Source organism: Mustela nigripes, chromosome 2, assembly GCF_022355385.1.
Source record: "Mustela nigripes isolate SB6536 chromosome 2, MUSNIG.SB6536, whole genome shotgun sequence".
NCBI classification, from domain to species: Eukaryota; Metazoa; Chordata; class Mammalia; order Carnivora; family Mustelidae; genus Mustela; species Mustela nigripes.
This window is the reverse complement of record NC_081558.1, coordinates 24,100,282-24,122,999: the sequence shown is the minus strand read 5'-3', so window position 1 is coordinate 24,122,999 and position 22,718 is coordinate 24,100,282. Positions and strand designations below refer to the sequence as shown.

The window sequence follows — 22,718 nt, the reverse complement described above, 5'->3', positions numbered from 1 at the left end:
ATATTGCGGCTATGAACACTGGGGTGCATGTTCTCCTTCTTTTGACTGCATCTGTATCTTTGGGGTAAATACCCAGTAGTGTAATTGCTGGGTCGCAGAGTAGCTCTATTTTTAATTTTTTGAGGAACCTCCACACTGCTTTCCAAAGTAGCTGCACCAGCTTGCATTCCCACCAATAGTGGAAGAGGATTCCCCTTTCTCCACATCCACGTCAACATTTGTTGTTTCCTGTTTTGTTAATTCTTGACATTCTAACTGGTGTGAGGTGGTACCACTTTTTTAAATGTAAATTCAAACCAGAGAGCCTGTCTCTTTTTAAATGCTGTGCAAATGTGACCAGCCTTGGATTTCCTCAGAAATCGCCTCTGCTTTCCTTGTTGGGCATGGACATCATCATTTCCCTTTGAGCAACTGTCTATTGAGCAGTGGGCTTCCTGAGCAAACTCTGTGTGTGCATGTTTGCAGAGAAGGGTTGCAGTTTTAGAGTCATCATGTTCTGTGTGTATTCTTAAAACCCACACCATGTGAAACTCATAGTAGGCTCTCAGTTGGGATCCACCACTATAGAAAACATGCTCAGGCTTAAGGACCATGTTTTCATTCCTGCCCACACATCTAGCTCAAGATCGGTGGTCCTATAGACACTCTAGAAATCTTGTTCTATAATATTCTGGCCATTTCCCTGCTGTCCAAGCATCCCTACCCAACATGAAGAGATTATCATGGTACCCTGAGTGGAAGCCAGCATAGCAGCTGTGATGCCAATGGCCTGGCCCAGATGCCCCAGGAAGGTGCCATTTTGTTTATGCCACAGTAAAAATGCCTTTGTGACAAAGCAGCTTTCGGTTAAATAGAAATCTCTTGGAAAAGAAGTCAAGTCCCACCATCGCCAATGGATTTCCTGGGAAGGTTTTCCCCAGGCCTTTCAAAGTTACCTATCAAAGGATAAGGTCAGGAAGGCAAGATTCCCTGTGTGGGGATGGAGGAGTGGGAGTAACTCAGCAGCAGACATCCTGGCTATCACTGGGGGAGGCTCTAATTTGGAAGAAGTAAAGCCGTAGAGTTATACTTTGCCGGTAAAGGCAGACCCTCCCTCAATAATCTTTTTAGCATTCCACTCCTTCAAAGACAGCTTGGACCCCGAAGCCCTCATGCAGACAGAAGACATGTGAATATCCCATCAGTTGCATAGAAGCAATAGATTGGAATCCTCTAGATAGTTCACTCAATCTCAGAATGATAAATGATCAATCACTGCATTCCTCCTAAATGAAATTAAGATGTTAAGATATATGGCTTGGGGCTTCTGGATGGGATTTCTGCAGTTGAGTTTCCAACTGAAAATGTATTGCTTTGGAACTGCTGGGAAAGGGAGCCATTCTGGATCTATGTTAAAGCAAAACATTCGACAGTGGAGAAGAATGCTTCGGACATGTTAATTTTTTTCATATTTAAAAGTGATTAATCATCCCCAGTGCCATGACGCTGGAAGGCCATGATGCAAGCTCTTGGAGGGGAAGGAGGATGCATGCACCTCGGTCCTCTGAAGTGGAGGCTTTTGAAGGAGCCTGTAGTTGAGTTCTTGGTGAGAGACAAAAAGCACCAACTTGAAAGGGCAGAGAGTCTGGACAAAACCTAGGAATGCATAGAAATCTACAGACTTTCTTTTCTGTTAGCACAGTGAAGAAGAAGAGGAGGAAGAGAGGGAGAAGTAGCCATTCCCTTCCAGCTGATGTTTGAACCCACTAGTGACGTGACTTCCTTGGAAAGTCTCTCCAGCCCTCCCAATAGACCAGACCCGATGTGCTCCTATAAATTGGGGTTGGATGTCTCAGTGTGCAAAATGGCACCAGGGCCCCACCACTGACTAGCTGTTACACACTGAGTATGTAACTTGACCTCTCTGCTCCTGTTTCTGGAGCGGTGTAATGGGCTAATAATTGCAAACTCTCCAGCAGTGTAAGGACCGGATGCCACTGATCGAAAGTGACTGTGCTCAGTGAATTTGGGGAGTCATTCTCTTCCTTGGTACTTACCGAATTTTTAATTAGTTAATCGTATGTTCATTTTAATTATTTTTTGAACGTAATGTCTGACATGCTCACTAGTTGTGCCTTCCCTGAAGTCAGCATCTATCTCGTTTGGCCACATGTCCCCAGGACTTAACATGGCTCCTGATAGATACTTTATAAAAATTGTAGGAGGCAGAGAAGGAATGAAGGAATGAAGGGAGTGAGTAAGAATTGGAAAGAGTCTCATACTTTTAATAAGCGTAATTTGAAGACCAATTCAAATTCAAGCTGAATCTGCCTTCATGTCTCATTTAAGAGACACAACTCTGCCGACCACAACCCTTCCAATTCTGCCGACTAAATTGAGGTCGCTTTTTGTCTAGTCCCTTATTGGCAGGTGGCTGTGGATTAGGTCTCTGAGGGCCCTCAGAGCCCCTGCATATCTCCAAAAGGTCCACCTTCGCTCAGCTGGTTGCTGGCTTGGGTTTATACATTTCCTCTTTTCCTCTCCACCTACCACAGAGTTCTTCCCCACCCCCATGAAAAGCTAGTACCTTTTGTTGCAGGAAAACTCTGATTTGGTGGTTACTTCGAAAACACAGAAAAGTTTGAAGAAAGTTGAAATTAAAGCACAGTTAATCAGATGCAAAACGCCATTCAGCCCCTATCTGCCAAAAATAAATCGTTGAAAATGTGAATTTCAGATCAGCGACAATGACGACTGTGTTTATGGCAGTGGGGTTGACTGCCTTCGGCGGCTGTCGTTGCCAGCGTGCACCCAGCATTTAAAAATTAAACAAAAACACATTGAACTTGCTGCTTTAGCTGTTGCCACATTGGAACGCTAATGGGTTTAGTGACCACAACCGACCCAGGCCAGAGTGTGTCAACAGCCCAAGGACCAGCCCTGCTTGCTTCCAGTGCTTTGCCCAAGTTGTTACAAGTTTAATTCTTTGCAGCTTACTTTTCCTGCAGTGTTGCTTCTCCCTCTAAAGAGCGAAGCTGCCAGCCCAGGAGCGCACAGCAAGGCCATGGGGACCCTGGCAAGAGCTCTGCTGATGCAGACCCCTCAGCCTCTTGGGCCTGATGACTGGTTAGATTAGAGCTCCAGAAGGTGCACTTGACGGTCCTCAACCTCCAGCCTCCTTTATGCCAGTCACTTCTAGAATCCGTTCTGGAAACAGCTCTGCCTGAAGCGAATGCAAAGGGCCTCTTGATTTACCACTCATTTGGAAAAGTGGAGTCTTCCTGCCTCTCTTCCTGCGCAAGAAAGCACGCTGCCTAGTGTTTGCACCACGAAGGTGGATTCTCTGCACTGCATACAGCCTTTCCGCCCTGTCTGAGAAACGAGGTCCACGCTCTCTATTACCACGCAGCCGAATCAAGCACTGGGCTGCAGGCCCTCGGCGGTGAAGAGGTTAAATTGCTCAACGGGCTGGGTCTGTGTTTTCCTGCCCACACTTGCTCCTGGCCTAAGGCAGTGCCTGCTGTTTGGGGAGGGGGAACGGGAGGTCTCGCCTGGACCCAGGTGGCCGACAGGCAAACCATGTTATTAAGAAGCAGGGATCACAAAACCTTGATCTTCAAAAGAGACCCCTAATTAGTCGCCAGCCCAAGAGTAAATGGCATTCCACCTCAGCGAGGCGGGAAGGGAGCCTTCAAATTCTGGGGACTAATTGCCATTATTGGCTCTATGAAGATCCTGTTGTAAACGCTTGTCATCTGAGCCACTTCTCGTCGGCAAACTTGGGATATCAAATTGTTCCTTCATGTTTCAAATTCTGCAGAAGGCCTTGGCGGCTCCTCTTTCTAGGAGGAGCGCCTCCTTCCTGCCCTTGACCGCCTTCTCAGCACCCAGGCTGAAGAGACGTTTCCCTGTGGTCTGCTGGGTTGGGTAGGGCAAGTTCTGAATTCTTGTCAGTAAGGGATTTGAAAACATGTTTTGCTTTATTCTCCATTGAATTTGAAAATGCCATCTCAGAAACAAGTTTTAATTGCAGGCCGAGGAATTTATCCTGAAGCTAATGGGGCTTGAGCTTTGGACCCCCTCAAGCAGAAAGACTTTTCCAGAGCCCCTGGGAGAGACCCTAATGCTGGGGACTATTTGTGTATTCTTTCTCTGTAAGAGGACCCGCCGAATGGTATGAAACCAAGAAGTGCTCTGTAGTAGTACTCAGAGCGAGTGTCTTACCGTTTGTATCAGGTACTCTTGTGACTTCTGGAAGTATTTTCTCCCTGTTCTTAGACCTGCTGGTTCTTGGTCCTTGAGGCACTTGGGAAGGGAAAGGCAAACTTCTCCATGCCACACGCAGGATGCTACATTTTGTCTAAGTTTATTCTTGATCTAGGATAAGATTTCAAGAATTTAGGGACAAGATACCCTGGATCCATGCCCTTCAAGGGCAGACTCACTAACACCAAACTCAGACCACAAGGGAGACCAACCTAAAGAGAGGTTTGGGGGATGTGGGGATTTGGGCTCGTGACTCTCCAGACCACGGGGATTTTATTATCTGGACACTTTCCTGGCAGCAAACACGTCAGAGGAAGAGAGAGAGGGGGAAGGGAAAAAAGCAGTGAATAATTTCTGAACACTTTTGTGAGGTGGGAATTTTCTATTCACCTTTCGGACCGGCTCTGGCAAGTATCCGGGGACTCTGAGATGGCGTGCTCTCTGCGGACATCCACAGCCAGCCGTGTAGCGGGGCCAAACGTCCTGTGGTGACAAATAATCCCTCTCTCCCAGAGCTGAGCTTCAGAGCCCTTTCTTGGGGGAGCTAGGGAGTCACCGTTACTTGGCACTAACTCCTTTGTGTGAGCAGCTCAGGGTGGCACAGGAAGGTGGACACAAGGCGTAGGATATTTGCTCATAGGATTCCATCGTCTCCGTGATGAAAGCCGATGGTTTTCCCTCTCCAGGTAACCTAATAACCTCAGACAGGCGGGAAGCACGGAGGTAGTGGCCCTCCCCATGCGGGCTTCTCCGGGATGACTCGGGCAATCTCCCCTCTCTCCAGGGGCCCCGGGCCCGGGGGGTTCTGTTTGTTGAAACAGTCCCTGTCTCCGATGTCACTCTCGGCACTCCCAGAGATTCCCAAAGCATTATTTTAACCTAGACGTTTCGCTGATTTGAGATGTTAGAAATCGTATGCCAAACTTCTGGTTATTTTAACTAGTTCAGGAAAGAAAGACTAACATCGGTTTTGACAACAAACAAAACCAGTTTTTGTTCTATCACTTATGTTTGAAAGATTCCAATTTCAAACCAAACACAATGTGCGGTTACTCTGTCAGCGACCGTACAGCCGCCGGGGCGCCCGTAGCTGCACACTGCATACATCATTGTATTTTTAAAATGTTACTTAATGAACATTTTTTTTTCTTTTCTAGTAACTACTTCATTGCCTTAAATGAATGCATTCCAATAGAATTTGTAACAAATGACCACTTTGTGTTTGCATTAATGCCAAACACGTTTAACAAATTTTTAACAAGGAACCCTGGCAAGGTGCCAAACTCCTAGAGGGACACCGAAGGAATGCTATAAATTTAAACTAGATTTTACCTTTTCACTTAGCTCAGCGAGTGACTTAGGTGTCTCGCTATCTCAGGATTGTGGCATTTCTACTTTATGTCGGATAAGTTGTACATTTTCATTATTTTTATTACTTAGGTTGTACCTTCTTCCACGGGACTTCTAAATCTGTCCACCGTGTCTGAAATAATATGGGGCATCTTAGAATAGATGTTTATTTCTGCAAAAATGTTCCCATCTTATATGCATTGGTAGAGGCACGTATGCGGTACGTGACTTACCAAAAATATAATTGTATGTAAACAGCATGGTTAACTCATTAAATACAAAAACAATGGATTCGACCAGGGTCCTCATCTAGAGGGAGAGATTTTGTCCCCCCCCCCCTCCGCCCCCGCCTCCACCGCCCTCCCAGAGGCTAATTGGGAGCCATTTCTGGTGGTCCTACCTGGGAGAGTGCGTGATGCTCCTAGTGTCGAGGAGGAGTCAGGAGTCAAGGCCATAGTGGAAAGCATCCCCATTACAAAGAATGACTCAGCCCCAAGTGTCCATGGTATCCCATCAGGAAATCCTGGAGTAAAGTAACAAAGCCCTTTGGCATACGGGCACTGCCTTAGGTTGAGGAAGTATTATCTTAAGGAAACTTACAGCTAAAAGCATATTTCTATTCAATCAGTGTTTTAAAAATTGCACAGAGTGCCTAATGCTGGTGTTGAGTGGCAGTTTTCTGACCTTTCCTTCTGCTGCTGTCTGCGTTGAAAAGAGAAGAGAAAAGCTGGCCCATCCTAGCCTGGCCTAAAATTCCAACTGAGGCGGTGCTGAGAATGGCTGGTGGCCCTGGGGATGAGAATGAGTGAGCCCGATGACTCGAGCCAGGTGCCACCAGCAGGAGGCCGCTGCTAGGCGGCGGGAATGGTCTCTTGAGACCCGGCTAGGCACAGGCAGGGCCCTGCATGTCCCTGAGAAGATAGCTTTAGGTACTTCTTGGACACTTGAATTAATTAAACAGGCAATTCTTATAAGGAGTATTAGACAAATACTGACCCCGTTACAGTATTAAAATAAATCTTTTTTTTAAAAATTTTCAATCATAAGCTTTATTTGTTAGAATGATATAAACAAGTGCTTACATAAAAGCAAACCTTTCTTAAAAGGGACATTTAAATTTTTAGAAAAGAAAAAATTTTAAGGAAAATTATCAATTAAACATGACAGGTGTTACGAAGACTACAAAAATTGGGAAGATGGAAAACAAAGGACCAAGATCTAGAAAATTCTGGCATCATAGTAAAGAGAATGGGCTCTAAAAGCAAAAAGGATATAGGTTCAAGTCAGACCCCAGGAGGTGGGAATTTGACCTAAAGCATTTAGTCCCTGGAGGCCTCGGTTTCCTCATCCGTTTCAGGGGCTGTCACACCAGTTAGAACCGTGGCACTCTCTAGTTTGATATCGTTGGAGCAAAATCACTGGGCTCCATGGCAGATGGCGCGCACCAAACATTAGCTATGAGTAATTCTGACTACAATAATAACTACAGAAATAAGTCCTAAGGAGACCTAGCAGTTTATGCTACCGTGCATTTGATTTCCTTTCTTTAAAACGCTGTGGATGAGTCGTACTCAGCACATACAACCAGCCGTTGAAATCCAAATCCAGAGTCTCTCTGTTGCCCTGTCCAGAAGGCTCTACCATCCCGAACAGCAGTTTGCAATTCTGAGCTGAGCGCGGGCTGGGCCCACGCCCCCCACCCCCAGCCCTTCAGGCTCTCAAGTGTTACATTTTATTGCCCTGTGGAGCTGTAGGAGGCCACTTGCAAGGTAAAATGTTGCTCTCCACTCATATTTTTGAATTATGGCTTCAAGGTGGTTGCTCCTATCAAGAAAATTAAATGATTTAACATAATTTGTTGCCACTTTGATCACAACAATAATAAATAAATCTTCATGAGAAAAACGGGAAACCCATTCCGCCCCGTTTTAAAAGATGTTAAGTAATAACACAGATGTAGTTATAGAATTTTTTTTCTTTTTTTGAGCAGAAACGACTCTATTGGGTTTTCCTGTGAGCAGAATTACTTAGTGGAGTGATTCTGCAGGATGCCTGCTGCCCACCCCCTCCCCCCGACAATGAGCATCTCTTGTCTTTGGGCAGCTGTTAATGAGCTTGTGAGGCTTGCTGTTACGTGGGCACCGTGAGCAATGTCAGGGGCGTCCAAAGCCCTGGTGAATGGGTGTCTGTTTTTGTACCTGGGGGCACAGCACACATTTGGAAAGCACATGGAGCGTAATGGACATTAACCCAGATGTCAAAAATAGCCTGCGTTTTACTACTGTTATTAAACAGTTTCCCCTTTAACCCCTCCGTGTTTACCAAAGACCCCTTTCTCCCAGCCAGTTTCTGCAAATCACTACTGAAAGGGCAGGAGAAGAAAGTCATAATCGGGCAGGTGTCTTTATTCCAAAGAAAAACAGTCTGAAGGAATATTTGTGAGACACCACACGTTTATAGCCTGGTCTCCTGGGGGCGCTTGTCCTGGGCCGGAATCTCACTGCTGGCCTCAGCCTGCCCGCCCCACCCCCGAAGGCCCCCCCACCCGGGCACACCAACTGCAGGCTTGGTTCCCTCCCCAGAGCCAAGTCAGGACTTTTCACAATGGAAATAGACTTCTACTATGAGACTAGTTACACATTCTTTGGTTTAAAAAAAAATCGAAGAAGGGCAGCAACAACAAAGTTTCTAAAGAAACTTTTAAACCACCACCCAGAGATCATTATTAACAATATGCTGGTATAGACATTTGCAAATGTTTATGTTTATGAGTGTGTTGCTGCAAAAAATAAGATTGAACTACATATGAAGAATTGAAATCTGCTTTCTTTGCTGGAAAATTATGGACACCGTTCCATGTTAAGAAAAATATCATAATTGTTATATGATCAGTAAGTCTTTTTTTTTTTAAAGATTTTATTTATTTATTTGACAGATAGAGATCACAAGTAGGCAGAGAGGCAGGCAGAGACAGAGGAGGAAGCAGGCTCCCTGCTGAGCAGAGAGCCCCATGTGGGGCTCAATCCCAGGACCCTGGGACCATGACCTGAGCCAAAGGCAGAGGCCTTAACCCACTGAGCCACCCGGGCCCCCTGATCAGTAAGTCTTAAGGAGGCCTGTCACACAGATCCCTGTTCATTTCCTTTGAGCCACAGACTTTTTTTTTTTTTAATCCTTATTCTCTTATCTATTTGTGTATCTGTTTATTGGCTATCTTACTCCTAAAAATACAAGCTTCATGAGGGTGCAGATTCTGTCAGTCTTTGTTACTATTGTGCCCTCAGCACCAGATACACTGCCTGACACAGAAAGAAGCTGTGTTCGTTTCCTATCCATGCACAACAAATTAACACAAACTCAGTGATGAAAACAGCACCTATTTATTATCCCACAGTTTCTATATATCAGAAGCCAAGTCGTGCTCCTCTGGGTTCTCCCCTTAGGGTCTCATGAGGCCAAAGTCAAGGTGTTGACCGAGCTGGACAATGCTGACCCAAGGCCCTGGGGAAAGCACCCGCCTCCAAGTTCATCCAAGTTGCCGGCAGATTCTGTTCCTTGTGGTTGTAGGACTGAGGGCCCCGTTCTCTCGCTGGCTGTCGGCTGCGGGCTGCATTTTGACTGTGTGGGACACTCTCAGTCCTTGTCCCATGATTCCCCTCCATCTCAACACAGCAAACCCCAATTATGTTTGAAGTTTCCCTTTCTCTTCCACTACTCGCTAGAGAAAAAGCCTCTGCTATTGAAAGCTCCTGCGATTACATTAGGTCCCCTCAGATCGTCCCTCTTCATTAACTTAAAACCAGCTACCAGCGGCCAGGGACTTCTGCAAGCTGGGATAATCATGGGGTGAGATGTTCATAGTCTTGGTCAGAGCAGGAAATCTTGGTAGGGGGTGGGATTCTGCCTACTCTGGATGCCCTCTCATACCTGTGGATGCATGAGTGAATCAATTGGTTCCATGAACTGTGCAAAGGACAGGGGATGATAAATGAGCAAGACCCGCCTGGCCCCTCCCTCCTAGATCTTATAGCCCAGACCAGGGTTATTCAGATAGAAATATAAAGGAAGCCACATCAGGAGTTTTCAGTTTTCTTGTGGCCACATTAAAAATAGTAATAAGAGGGAGGCCTGTGTGGCTCAGTCAATAAAGCTGCTACCTTCAGCTCAGGTCATGATCCCAGAGTCCTAAGATCGAGTCCCGCATGGGGCTCCTTTCTCAGCAGGGAGCCTGCTTCTCCCTCTGCCTGCTGATCCCCCTGTGACTGTGTGTTCGTTCTTTCTCTCACAAATAAATAAATAAATAAATAAATAAATAAATAAAATCTAAAAAAAAAAAAAAATACCAATAAGAAACAGGAGAAATTAATTGTAGTACTCTACTTAACTTGATCCAATATGTCCAAAGTATTATTTTAATATGAAATCAATATTAACAAAATGAAATTCATACTAACCAATATCACACTGTGTGTTAATAGGAATTTTGAGAAACACTTAAAAATTAGACAAACTCAGAGGAAAATTTAAAAAACTAAATTCATACTGAATCTAAAATTCAATATATTAATTTATAATCATTTAAAATCAATATAAAAAAATAAGTTCTTACTTAATCTTGGACATCTGGATATATTTCACACTTAGAGCACATCTCAGTTTGAACCAGCACATTTCAAGGTACCCACGTGTGGTTGGTGGCTGCCATGCTGGATAGTTCAAGTCCAGACACATCACCACAAGGGGACAGTGAAGCGTGCGTGAGACTTCTTGTGCTACATCCCACACTCAGCAGGGTCAGGCAAGGCCTCCAGGGAGGAAGTGATGCCTAAACTGAGACCAGAGAGTGGGCGGGCATCAGGCACATGGAGGGTTGGTGTAAACGCTCATCAGACAGGCTGGGCTGTGAGGCGAGGAGAAAGGACAGCTTCGAGCAGAAGCAAGTCCAGCACAGGTGGAGCAGGGCGCGTGGGGCTGGAGAAAGAGGGGCCGGCCCGGCTAGCGTCCTTCCTCCCTCCTGAGGGCAGTGGGATGGTAATTGCAGGTTGCACGCAGGGAACCCAAGATGGAGGTGACGTCCTTAGAAACAAGGCTGTCGGGGGCACCGGTGAGCACCCCGAGTCGGGTGCTTCAGGAGAAGATGCTCGGAAACAGAGTGGGCAGCTGTGACCCTCCGGGTGAGGCGGGACTGGCCAGAGATTATCCCGCCGTGGGGGGCTGCCTGGATTGCCTCATTCCTGATTTTCATTTTTTTTTTTTTTTTTTTAAAGCACAGGTTTATTTGTCCCCCAGCAAGGGATCATCTGCATTTCTAACTGCTGGGAACCGTCATCTGAGTCTTTCTCTCAAAGCCATTTCGGCTCCCGGTGAATGGATTGTCCAGTGGAAGGAGCGGCAAACCGTTTCTGAGTGTTCTCTCTTCCACAGTGCAAACCTCGCCCCAAAGCCGCGCACGGCCCTAATGAGGCACTGTATTCTGCCTAGTGACCTGCTACCCAGGTGGAAATCTTTCTCTCAACTGCATAAATGATTGTTCTTTGCTACTTTATCTTGGAAAAACATCAAGGACATCAGGCATTCACTGTAATTATTTTTCACTCGTTTCCCCATCTGTAAAATATGACCGGTGCATTTTAGTACTACTTTGGGTTTCTCTTTACCTTTTAATCATGTGGCCTTTTAATATATTGGTCAGCCCTTTAAAAGGATGATTAAGAAATGCTTAATGCACAAAAGAATTAGAGCTATGCACAGCTCATGAAGCAGAAAGCGTGCTCTGACTTACAATTTTCATACGAAGTTTGCAGAGATTTTATGTGCCAGAATAAGTAATATGATCTGCTCTAGGAACTCCCTAGCTTTCTGGCTCTGCAAAAGTCATTTTTTTTTTTTTTTTTTTTTTTTTTTTTTTTTTTTTGCCCCGATTCAAGTTTCTTAACCAGAAGGGTTACACCAAACTCCTCAGAGTATGAATTAGCAGAGTTCATCCAAGCCACATATTTCGTTTGTACTGTTTAACCAGGGCTGGGAGTAACCGCCTACCTGTATGGACACCGGGGTCTCCGGCGCTCTCGTTAGTCAGTGTGGCTCAAGAAATTCTGTGCATTGACCACCAATTCAGACAGCGCAGGCTCTATACAAAAGGTGGCTCACACATGTGTGAGTGTGTGTGTGTGTGTGTGCGTGTGTTTGATCTTTCCTCTCACTGCCATATTCCCCAGAGAGCTGCTCTATTGCCATGTGCCCGGAAACTCCCCGAGTATTCAAAGGCCATATGTGAATGATAATGAGTATCGGCGGGGGGAGCCAGTCATCTCCTGAAGGGTCCTCTGGGCCAGGCCTCTCTTCCCACCCATTTTACTGATTCTTCCCAGGCTGCACTTGTGTTCCACCCCTGGCCCTCCTGATGGGGCGGTGAGGAAGCATGGGGTGCTCCTGCTTCTCTGTCCCCAGAGCATGACGCATGCGGATGGCTGGCTGTTCCATTTATGTTTAGGGTCAAGCACGCACGTCTTTGCGTGCAGGGGGGAAGGGGGGAGGCCAACGTTGTTTTGTTCTTTTCTATTCAATATCCTTTCTTAAAATGTTTTCCCTGTAGCAAAACATACATTAAAATGCACCATTTTAACCATTTAAGTGTACAACTTAAGCATAATTCAGAGGCATTCAGTGCCTACACAGGATTGTACAACCCCTACTGTCCATTTCTAGAACTTTCTCACTATCCCAAAGGATCGCTTAATTATACCCACTAAGCAATAGCTCCCCATTTCTCCTCCCCTCCAGCCCCTGGCAGTCTTCTAATCTATTTTCTGCATCCACAAATGTATCTCTTTGAGATATTTCATGTAAGTGGAATCACACAGTGTTTGCCCTTTGTGTCTGGCTCCTTTCACTGATTTCGCTGCTGTGATGTCTTCCAATGTCATTCATACTGTGGCGTGAATCAGAACTTCATTTCTTTTTAGAGCTGAGTAATATTCCACTGTATGTATAGACCACATTTGTTTATCCATTCTTTTTGGTTATAGATGCCTGGTGGGTTTTTTTTTTTTTTTCTCCCTGTTGGTTATTGTGAACAACACTGCTGTGAACATCTGTGTGCCAGTCTCTGAGTCCCTGTTTCCTATTGCTCTGCATCACACCTCGCAGTGGAAATGGCTAGGTCCAGTATTCTTCGAACCTGTTGGTCTCAGCTGGTTTGGAAGCAAATGTTAAGTTTTCTGGAGTCCTGACCATCCTTAACTCTCTGGTGTCTATAACATGAAGTTAAAAATAGTTTAAGAACCTTACTCATTGTTGAAAAGTGTGAAGAGAAAAAACCCAAACATATACTCTGATCACGTAGAAGTGATCCCTGGAACATTCTGGTATATTTCCTTTCACGTTCTTGTTGCCTATCAAGAGACCTCTACACCTGTATGCGACATCTTTTGAAAGAGGCCTCTTCTCAAAGGTGTTTACAAGACGTAATTTAACTTCGTGTTCACTCTGTCCTTCCTCTGTGCTTCCTCCCCATGCCAACCAACCCCAGCCAAAGCGAGTAGTAGAGGGTCCATGCAGGGGTGGGGTATGGGAAGGCTGGCCCTATCAGCTCTATCTGGCTCTATCTGTAATCTCCTCTTCAGTGGCAGTTGCTTTCCCTGATAAATGTTGTGCTTTCTTGTTGCAGCTATCAGAAGAGCTAACTAAAGGGGAAATGCAGCTCTGCAGCAATGTTCTGATCATCTCTTGCAGCGTGGCTCCCATCACTGGCCATCACCACCTGGAATGTGCATCAGGACCGAAGCGGAGCTTTTCATTTTCATTACGGCGCACAGTTCTGTTCGACTTGCTATTTCCTTTATCATCTCACGTCATTTCTCACGGATTCAGATATGTTGGGCAGGAAGAACGAGGAGGAGGAGGAAAATGACAGATCCTCCGTTTCTGGGTGGGAGGGGGGTCGGGATTTGGGTGTTCAAAATGTGATCATCTCTTCTGAATGTCATTCTTTGATACATTTTATTTATGTTCCTTCAACATCGTGGGATAAACTTGAACTCCGTGGGATTTTAACTGTGGCTTCAGCTTCTTTTGGACCACTTGCTTCATCTCCGGTTCTGCTGCTGGTTCAGTCGAAGTGGTCATTCCTAAGGCATCAGATTATCAAAAAGTGTAAATTCTGTGAGTGAGTGGTGTTGGCAGTGTTTGTACACCAGGATGCATGGAGTGTTTGACGAAGAAACCAAAACACCAAAAATGGTGAGCCTTTACCCTCCTCTATTTCTTTAATCCGCTGTTTGAAGAACCGTATTTTGATGGTGTAACCAGTAGTTACCTCTGGGCCAGGTTGGAAATGAAATCAATTTTTTAAACCACTAATACTTGCCAAGAAATCGCCTTATGAGAACATGGTGTGTGTCTCTGACAAAGCATGGCATGTCCAAATCAATCATTCATGATCCTATCTACCCTGTTTCTGTGCTGGAGAGTGGCAACAGCCTGAGGCACCCGCGCCCTTCTATTCCGTGTGGCCCACACATCCCCGTGGCGGGGACGTACCCGAGCCTCAGGCTCTTACCATTCCCATACGCGCAGGTCTCCATGGAGAAGCTGGGACTCATTCACATTTCCAGATTCAAATGCTGTGTAAGCTTAGATCTTCTGGAAATGAAGGGTCATTTCTCATTTTTTTTTTTTTTAATGTCTCCAACATGGATTCCAAAGCATTTTCAGCATCAAACATGAAAACATTGATGAATGAGGAATAATCACAAAAGCTGTGTATCTGTATATAGCTCTACACAACACGTGTGTGGGTACAGAGTCATTATGTAAAGCACATGCCAGGGAAAGAGACCAAATTTGGAGGTCTTTTCCAAACGTTACATGGTACTAAGGAGGATTTAACTCCTACTGCTTTCTCTGAAAATGAAACAATAAGGAAGGTTGTTTTAACTGCATAAAACTCACAACCAGTCTGGCAAACATGTGCGACTCTCGCATTGATCCACTTTCTCGTCAATGGAAGAAAGCCTTCCACAGGTACGCAAGTGGGAGACGAAAATCTACATTCTTACGAGGATAAACAGTGAAGTAAAGCATGAGTGGCCTTAATAAATACAGTTGTCTTTCTTTGCTGCTGTGGGAAGGATTCCACACAGATGCTCCTGAAGTCTTGCATTGAATTTAGTTGTTATTATCACTTTTCAAAATGTTGGTGCAATGAACTCCAGACCTCTCCCGTGAGCCATAGAGATATTTAAAAGACAGACACCTTATTTGTCGGGGAAGATGAAACTGTGTCTGAGTTGCACTGTTCATCCTTGGTGCATTAGGAGTAATATATCCAAGCAGGTTTCTTGCTTCTGGCTTTATTCTTGTCGTCAGTAAGTATAGCGAACTACGTAAAGCTTTCGTGTCACATAAACAATCCAAATACATTCATGTTTAAAAAGTTTGTCCTTTAACTATCAAAGGGTTTTAGGATCTCGACTGGAGAAGAGAGCAGAGTTCTTTGCAAACGTTTATAGCACATTTTGACATGATGTCGCACTGAAAACCCAGGGCACGTAAGCGTGTCCCCATGAACAATTTGGATGTCCTCAAAAAGGCGGTCCTCCCCGCCTCCTGCAGCCCGATCCTGACCTGAACTCTGCGACTGAATACTTGAAGCAGGTGTAGGAAACCCACTAGGAAAACTAGGGTCCTCGAAACAGAAAAAGCAACCAACCACATATAGTTAGCTATTACTCAGTATGTGCCAATTTTATCACAGCTGTTGTTTGAGGGGGCATTTTTTGGCCCTACTTTTGTTGGGTTAAAGTATTATCAATCTCACCATTATGGGGGCATATTAATTAGTCCCTTAAAAATTAAATTCCATCTGACATAGCACATTTTCCCATTTCGTGTAATATTCTCTGATGTTTTGGGGGTTACCAAAAAAAATTCCCTTTTTCACAAAAAGAGTCTCTGGGTTTACAACAAACACTGTGATGTTGGGGAGATATTTCCTTTGCGCAAACATTAGCAGGTACCCTTCTAATCATAATAAAGTTGGAAAAAAAAAAAGTGGAGGCTAACATTTAGGAGAAGTTGGTCTTCTTGCTCTGTGCAAAAACAGGCTTGTACTTTATACCCCATTTAGTTTTGATGTACAGTCTCGATTTTGTATTTAATGATTTTTGTGTATCCAGTATGCACGTTAACAGCGTGTCAACTTTCATTTGAAAATGGGTTTCAATTTACTTTTTAAACAGTGTTTATGATGAGACCGCAAATGTGTTGACATAGGCTCTCTCTGAGATGTGTTTGTGTAGAGTAACGTTTGAATGCTACCAGGGGTCAGTGTATCTAATTCCCGGAGACCCTTGTTTGATAGTGCTTCTTGTAATTTTTCTCCAAGTGAGTGGCATGTGGGTTGTGAATATTGACCATGTGATTATGGACTTCGATATGAAAACAATACATAAAACTAAGGAACCCTCAGAAACTACCAGTGGGCATGTATTAGCCAGTCATTGTAACCTCGTGTCTAGTAGAAGTACAACAGCATACAAGGTATGTACAGTTCATAACTTTGTTATCATGTGTATGAGGAGTACTTTGTGCTGATCGCCTTATTTATATTCATCAAATAAACTTTGTTTCTTTCTGAAGTGAGTTCATTCCATCTCTAATAAATGTTCCGATTGTGGTGGTTTCTAATCTTTTGGGGGTCACGGGTGTTCATTTGAGGAACCTAAGGTCTTGCGGAAAAAAGGATGGCTGAGGAAAGTTGTATACTCACTTCACAGGAGGGAGCAAGGCACAAATTTCCCTTGACACGAGGCTGAATCCGGAGGTTCATATTAAGAAATTAAGTCACTGGCGGGATCTCCCTTCTTCCTTCCTTCCCACCATCCCATGCCCTTGGTTTTCTCTCTCTCAACCTCCCCCTGCCTCTCTCTCCTATCCCTCCCTCCTCTCCTCCTTCCCACCTTTTCTGTTTCCCTTTCTTCCTCTCCTGCCTCCCTCCCTTTCTCTTTTTCCCGTTTCCTCTTAACTTTCCTTGGGTTGATGTCAGTCCCTGCTGGGTTCTTTCTACTTGGTGGCCAAGATGACTCCCAACAGCTTTGAGCATTCTGGGGTTGAAGGGCAGGAACCCTCTCCTTTCAAGCCTCCACATTAGGTCCCTAAAGGGAATCTTCCTGTCCTTTTTGGATCACGCTTCCAATGACCTTATTCAAGGCAGTTGGGAAGGAGAGGCCCCGTGATTGACAGCCTCACTGATGTGGGCAGGGCACTCTCCAAAGGGGAAAAAATGGGCTTTATTCTAGAAGAGAGGGACAAGAAAGCTGGGCGGGCAGCAATAATAGTTAACCCTGGATACCCTTGGTTGCACACACAAAATCATCCCGTAAAACACACAAATCATCCATGTGAGGGCTCACCAGCCTTCACAGCCCAAGTGGGATCATGGTGGGAAGCCATCTCCTGATTTCTTTAAAGGTTTGAATTGTATTCCAAGAAATGAACTACCAAATCTTACCCTTATTGAAATCAAACAGTAGCTAATTATCAAAGCTAGAAAGTATGTTAGATGCCCTGTGTCCAATAGTCTCATTTTGCAGATGGGAAAACTGAGGCCCAGTTAGGACGTGACCGATTCCAGCATGTATGGTAAGTTCACTGCAAACCAAGACTGTCCCCAAGGCTCCAAAACAGAAATATATATCCCCAAAGATTCTCTGGGGAGGAGATGATCGGACAGAATATCCCCCCAGTTGGCCCCTAATGACATAGGGGACATACCATTTGCTTTATGGGCTTACGGCCACTATGTGTGAAATTCTCCCACAGTCCGGAGCATTTTGGAACAGTCTGCAGTCGTGCCCTTTTCATTATGTTGCCTTTTTGTAGAGAAAGAACTTTTGTTGGACAAGAATTTCTTCTTTCGTAGAACTTCCTGAAGCAGCCGGCTTGCATTCAAGCTTGATTATGTAAACCCAGCCGGCCAGATGGAGCCTCTGCTTCTTTCCTCACAAAACACTCCTTTTGCTAAGAAAGGTACTAGCCCGCGCACTGCTGGACTCCTCTGCGGGTCAATCTGTACGTTAGTTCCACTGATATGTATGACATCATTTGGGTATACGTGAGGCTTTGACCTTAAGAACCTGCCCTGCCTGTATCTGTGAATGGCTCTTACAAAAAACTGGAGAGCTGTTCTAATTCTTAGAAGTGCTAATCCACAATAATGATTGTACTACTAGTAAATGAACACAGATCAAAATAATTGGGTGTGATTGAGCATTTGCTAGGAACCAGGCCATGGCCCTCAGACTAACATGCATGGCCTTGTTGCTAAATGCTGCGCCCATGGGAACTTGTCCTCCCAGTAATCTCATGAGGCAGGAAACATCATTCTCCTCAGACAAGGAAGGGGAGCCCCGGGGAGCTTATGTACCTCACCCAGGGTCCCACTGATTATATGTGGTAGAGCTGGGCTTTGAACCCAATACTTAGCGAGCCCCTTGGTTCCAGGGATGCATCAAGCCCCAGGGACATACTGGCCTGGATGCAGATCCTAATCGTTCCCACCTGCCAGTTAATCTGTGTTGCAAATTTGGGCTCCAGGGTGGCTATTCGGCTCACAGAGACCTGAAGGAATTGGGTTCTTCAAGAATGCCCCAGTTGGCCAATACTGGGAGAGAACCGATGGCTGCTCAGCGAGGCCGTGGATCCCAGTAGAAATCAAACCTTGTGGGAAAAGAGAGCCCCGACAGTACATTGGATTTACACCTGCTATCCAGGGGCCTCTCTACTTCTTCTATGCCCCAAGTGTCTGGGCATCACCACCCTTGACCTAGGAGCTTTTGGGTTTGCATGGTGGGGGATCTGGTGACAAGACAGTGGACAGGTGTCCCCAGTTGGGAGAGGGCCTTGAGCACGACGCTGAAGGGTATAGACTAGTACATGGGGTCTCAACGTCAGTCATGTAAATACCACTCTCCTGACCCTTGCTATAGCTAAAGACAGTAGGTCTTATACAGTAATTCTTACATAGTAATTGTAAGTATTACATAGTATTATTATATATATTCTAAATATTATGTAGTATTATTATATATAAGTATTATATAGTATAGTATAATAAGAATTACATAGTAATTCTTAAATTTAAGTGGTCTTGTTTTTCTATCTAAATAAGTATATGGGGCACCTGGGTGGCTCAGTGGGTTAAAGCCTCTGCCTTCGTCTTAGGTCATGATCCCAGGGTCCTGGGATCAAGCCCCACATCCGGCTCTCTGCTCCGCAGGGAGCCTGCTTCCTCCTCTCTCTCTACCCGCCTCCCTGCCTACTTGTGATCTCTCTCTCTGTCCCGCCTCCCTGCCTACTTGTGATCTCTCTCTCTGTCAAATAAATAAATAAAATCTTAAAAAAAAAAAACAACCTTGTAAGTAAATAAATAAGTATAAGAAAAATGCCATTATCATAAAGGCAAAAGTAGGGTCATTTTCTATTTATGGGCCTCACCAAATAGAAGAACAGTAAAAATAATAAAAATGAAGTTCTGAGCCTTGGACTTTCCCTTTCTTTGTTAAAAAGGGAGATAGACAATGGTTGGAGAAGTGTTTCCAGGGCTAAACCAAGAGTTTCTCTTTGTTACCAATCAGAAGGACTGAAAAACGATCAATGAAGGCATATTTACTGCATGGCTCATGGTTACTCAAGATGTTGTGGGTGGACCACTGTAATCATTTCAAGGGCCCTTTTGAGCTCTGAATTTTAGGTAACCCTCCTGCTGCAACAGAAATCTAGTAATGGGGGCGCCTGGGTGGCTCAGTGGGTTAAACTTCTGCCTTCGGCTCAGGTCATGATCTCAGGGTCCTGGGATCGAGCCCAGCATCGGGCTCTCTGCTCAGCAGGAAGCCTGCTTCCCCCTCCCTCTCTGCCTACTGCTCTGCCTACTTGTGACTTCTCTCTCTGTCAAATAAATAAATCAAGTCTTAAAAAAAAAAAAGAAATCCAGTAATAGATTTTTTAAGATAAACATCATTTTTAGTAGTTTTTTAAAAGATCTTATTTATTTGAGAGAGAGAGAGAGAATGAGAGAGAGAGAGAGCATGAGAGGGGGGAGGTCCAGAAGAAGAAGCAGATTCCCCACTGAGCATGGACCGCCCCCCCCCCCCCGCCCCAGTATGGGACTCCAGGATCATGACCTGAGCCGAAGGCAGTTGCCCAACCAACTGAGCCACCCAGGAGCCCAATAGATTTTATTTTTTAGAACAGTCTCAGGTTTACAGAACCCTTGAGCAGATAGTACCATGAGTTACCATATAAACGTCCTTCCCACAAACAGTTTTTCTATTATTAACATACTTTATTAGTACAGTATACTTGTGCACTAACTGAACCAACATGCATATAATGGTATTAACAAAATATCTCTATGTCATTCTATTTACTAAAGTCTGTGCTGCATTCCAATTTCCTTAGTTTTTCCTGATGTCCTTCTCCTGTTCCAGGATCGCAATCCAGACAGTGCATTTCATGACTTGTCAGGTCTCCTTGGGCACCTCTTGGCCATGCGTTTCTCACACTGATAAAGACCTTGACAGTTTTGAAGAGTATGGGTCAGATATATTGTGGGTTGCCCCTCTCCTGGTATTTTTTTTTCCCTCAGGATCAGACCAGGGGTATGGGTTTTAGGAGGAAGACCACCGAGGTAGAATGTCATTCTCACCACATCGGTACCTATGATCAACATGACTTCTCACTCTCGATGTTGACCTTGATCACCTGGGTGAGGTGGTGCTTGGCAGGTTTCTCCACAGTAGTTACGTTTTACCCGCCTCTTTGTGACAGACTTTGAAATGTAGATGTCCAGAGATGATCAGATCTCTGTCTCAGTGTAGAAGACACGCAGGCTAGAGAAGAAAACAGCTCCAAAAGCCTTTTGGACCAAAATTATTGAATCAGCAGCTTCAACCTTTGGACCGTTTTTTTCTTCTATTTGAAAGTACCTCTGCTCTCTCTCGCCTTGCCTTCCCCCTGTTGACTGGCTTAGGCATTGACAGCAGAAATGACCCATGTGGGCAGAGAAGACCCTTTCCCAGGGTTAAGGCAAAGCCTGGTGTACTCTTAGTTTAAAAACAGATGTTGTCTGTGCCAACTGCTGTGATTCCACATGAAGAGGACTCAGAAAACCCTTGCATACATCCAAGACAAAACCTCTATGTCCGCATACCTGCGATTCACTGGATAAAGGCAGTGTGGCTGGTGGGGAGGAGAAATATGAATGCTTATTCAAATAAAGCTATCAGTTAGGATTTTTTTTTCCTTTGCAAGTAGCCCCCCCCCCCCAAATAAAAAACAACAACAAAAATGAACACAAGATAACTTTAGTAAAAATAAATATAGATACACACACACACACACACACACACAAGTGCCTCATGCAACCAACGGTTTAGAGGTAGTGGGTTTCAGATGTGGCTTGTTCCAGGGGCTCAAATAACATCTTACTCCCCCTCTCTTGGTTTCACGTTCTTGGTGTTCATCCATTCTGGAGGACTTCCAAGGTTGCAAGTGAGATCCTAGAACCTAAATCCCTCTCCCTGGAGGAAGCACTCATGTTCTCTTCGTCACAAAGGGAATGCAAATTTTCAAATAAGACAGGAGGCAAACATCAAATGCACAGGGGAGTAGGATGTACAGCGAAATGAAATGACGTTAGAGACTGGTTTATTTTTCCTTCAAATAGAGCTTTGACCCAGAGAGGAGCCACAGGATGTGTGTTCAGCCTCAGATGGGCAACCAATCATCATTTCCACCAAAATCTAAGTTGCCACGTTAAGTCATGCTAAGTATTGCTACATGCCACAACACAGATGAATGTCACAGAATATTAGGTGAAAGCAGAAGGACACAAGCGAACAGGCTGTGTGATTTCATTCATACGAAGCACAGAAACAGACAAAATTCATCTATGGGGTTAGGAGTCAAGATAACTGGCTAACTTTTGGGAGTAAGTAACCGGTAAGGCACGAAAAAGGTTTTCTGGTGAAGGCTTAGTCATAGTTCCGTTTCTCCACTGTCCTCATTCCTCTCTGAACGGCAACACCTGGCCAGCCATACCCCGGGGTGTTGCCTGCCTGACTCCTGGACCTATTTGGGCTTGCAGGCTCTGGGAATGTGAAACCCTGACTCCACCACATCCTAAGAAGTGACCCTGGGCTACTTCCTTAGCTTCTCTGTGTTTTCTCATCCTAAGAGGATAATACATTCCCAGAAGGGTTTTGGTTTTTTTGTTTTGTTTTGTTTTGTTGTTGTTTTTTAAAAGATTTTATTTATTCATTTGACAGAGAGAGAGACATTGAGAGAGGGGACACAAGCAGAGGGAGGGGAGAGGGAGAAGCAGGCTCCCTGCTGAGCAGAGAGCCCGATGCGGGGCTCAATCCCTGGACCCTGAGATCATGACCTGAGCCGAAGGCAGACTCTTAACCACTGAGCCCCACAGGCGCCTCCCCTAGAAGGGTTTTTTTTTCCTTCTTTGTAACAAGGATCAAACAGGCACTTAACACAATGCCAGCCACTTAATAGATTCTGCATGAATGGGAATGGTAACTCTTAGTAGTAGCAATATTGTCAGAAATGATAAAAATATTTAATGAAATAAAATTGATGGTCCCTAACTCCCAGCCATTCTCTCGCAGGAATTACTGCCAAGCAGGTCCTCGTTCAGATCCCATTTGCCACATCAGGGTTTCCCTCGACCTTATTTAATAACCAGCTCCCAGATCTGGAGATTGGGGGCTCTCAATTCTCCTGGTGACTGTTGCCAATGACAGGGCAGGAAAGACTTGTGTAATTACCATTTGTACTTCCACAAAACACATGAACTCAAGTCAAGAGCAAGGGTTTGGGACAATAAAACCCTGGGTTTTTATTTATTTATTTATTATTTATTTATCAGAGAGAGAGAGGGAGAGAGAGCGAGCACAGGCAGACCAACTTATATGATAGGAAACGTGGGCCTAGTGATGAAGAACGAACAAGGAGTAATTGCAAGGTAGCACCACTGGGAGGGACCACTTCTCCTTCCCTCCCAGATGTTGCACACAGCTGGAAGAAGAGGTAAGGCTCTAGGATTAGTCTGA

At 44.8% G+C, this 22,718-nt stretch overlaps 1 protein-coding gene across 7 annotated transcripts in view; it reads left to right on the top strand.

Annotated features, from left to right (window-relative positions):
- Nucleotides 1-16,235, top strand: part of ERC2 (ELKS/RAB6-interacting/CAST family member 2) — a 915,738-nt gene extending 899,503 nt beyond the window's left edge. For all 7 annotated transcript variants that reach the window (XR_009402378.1, XR_009402376.1, XR_009402377.1 and 4 more), the window contains one exon: nucleotides 13,265-16,235. The gene's annotated coding sequence lies outside the window, so the exon portion shown is untranslated. The remainder of the gene's footprint in view (nucleotides 1-13,264) is intronic.
- The last annotated feature ends 6,483 nt before the right edge of the window (nucleotides 16,236-22,718 follow it).